The 2,090-nt window shown below is 32.3% G+C and overlaps 1 long non-coding RNA gene across 1 annotated transcript; it reads right to left on the bottom strand.

Moving 5' to 3' along the window:
• Positions 1-275: 275 nt before the first annotated feature.
• Positions 276-1,141, bottom strand: LOC133805177 (uncharacterized). Its single transcript, XR_009878879.1, has 2 exons — positions 1,055-1,141; positions 276-960 (listed from the first exon to the last, which is right to left on the bottom strand). It is a non-coding gene; the product is annotated as an uncharacterized LOC133805177 (long non-coding RNA).
• Between the last annotated feature and the right edge of the window lie 949 nt (positions 1,142-2,090).

Below are 2,090 nucleotides of genomic sequence, written 5' to 3'. Positions count from 1 at the left end.
TTAACTTTGAATATTTTGTTTTTTTATTAATTGATTTTATTTATAATTTAATTATGTAATTGTTATACCCAACTCCTGAACATAGTCGTCGGTTTGCAGAACCTGCTCAGGAAACACCTATCATTCAGAGACTAATACATCTTAAGGAATCAAGGCAACTAGTAAGAGAGTTTGTCCAAAACTAAATAGCAAATGAAAAGAATATGCGAAGGACACAAAACATATCTCGACTTCAAGTCAAAATTAGAAAATTAACTCAGCAGGGGATGAAGACAAAGAAAATTTACGAAAGTTATACTGGGAAGAAACAATCACCATAGAAGCAATAACAACCTAGATGAATATGGTGACCACAGATAAAGTATAGCTCACACACGACAGGTCACAGGTCCAAATCAAGCTCAATCAACTCTCACATGTATCTATGTAGTAAATGTCGAATTAGCTTATAAAAGGACAAACAATTGATCAACCATTGGGAACAGGGCCACTGATCCTATCACCCAATCAGAGTTAATCATGCCAATTAAGAAGTCAAACATACTAGATTTCCAAGAGGCATTCAAAGCTTATCACCTCTATATGTAGAGACATTTCCCATTGTGTAAAAGGAGGATATACCATTTTCTTCTCTAAGAGAGAGCTATTTGTACTCATAAACAAAACTCCATTACAGAGTAATAAAACAACTACAGTGGACATAAGTCGTACCTTGGGCTAAACAGCTATAAAATCTTGAGTGTCTTTACAATTTGACCACTACTTCCATCTAACCAAATGCAAACTCATCACCATTTCGATAGCTTCTTCCTCTTATTTTTTGTTCGGGAAATTTTGTGCTAACATTTTGGTGCTTGCGTTGAAAGTTTTTGAACCAAAAACCATAAACAGTCACTATCAAAACAAAACCACTAGCTCCATGAAGACTTACAAAAAACATGAATGAAGCCTTCGTCGCGCCTGCACATGAGGTGAGTGTGAGAGACCTAGGACCCTTACATAGAGTACATAAATGACCTATGCTAAAAGAGAATAAAGACTCAAGAAACTCTACCTCATTGCCTCCATATGGCATCCAACAAGTCCAGCAAGCATTAACCGAGGCTCAAGAGGAACTACAATGCGTGCAAACCAAGCAAGCGGACCTAAAATAGACCTTTCACCTTGCTTCACAGAATCCTACCCTCGAAAGGATAACTAGTTGGGCTAGAGGTGGATAAGTTGCCTGATTTGTATAACTAGTCAAATACATGAGACTCCAACCATCCGCAAGTGGACAGAGGCCTCATGGTAACTAGTTTACCATGTGCAAGACTGATTGCACGGGGTGGTGGGCTTAGGGTTTTCAAAATAAAAATTAAACAAATTTTAAATAAGTAGATCCATTATTAATATGCAAATATTAATTAATGAGATAGAAAAAGATAAGGAATTACCAGTTGTAGAACTATCAAGAATCATTGTTATCTTTTTGTATCTCCTATGAACATCCAATCCATAGCAGTCTTGGACCTTGTTACACGCCAATCACAGGGCTAGCACTATGGTTGACATGTAACAAAGAGATATGTATTTTAACTACTTGTATTTAATTATTATTTAATAACCATTTATTAAAAAATATCTAAACTTGATAACTAATCTTATTAGATTCATTAATGAATAAATTTCAAATTAATTCAACCCAATTTTGAATCATGTGAATTATCTTTTCACAATATTTAAATAAATAAAACTAATTAATTAAAAATTAATTATCTTAAATATTTAAATGCTAATTTCAAAAATACCATTTTAATTAAAAAATTACTTTTGAAAATTACCTATTAATTTAGAATTAATATATTAATTAAATAATTTGTCTCATTTACATATTTGACCCGAAGAACAAATTTCTTTTAAATATGTCATTTTCCTGATTTTTCCAATTTCAACTCTTACCTTGTATAGTATTGATAGAGCCACATTGGGGACCTATGAACCTATAATTGCAAGCTCCAATAAATTTAGATTATTAATTAAAAATCTTTAATATAATAACCTTAATTAATTAATCTCAATATTATTCCACTAAAAATATAAGACTTCAC

This window comes from Humulus lupulus, chromosome X, assembly GCF_963169125.1.
Source record: "Humulus lupulus chromosome X, drHumLupu1.1, whole genome shotgun sequence".
Classification (NCBI taxonomy): domain Eukaryota; kingdom Viridiplantae; phylum Streptophyta; class Magnoliopsida; order Rosales; family Cannabaceae; genus Humulus; species Humulus lupulus.
The sequence above is the reverse complement of the archived record's forward strand: the minus strand, read 5'-3'. Positions and strand labels throughout refer to the sequence as shown.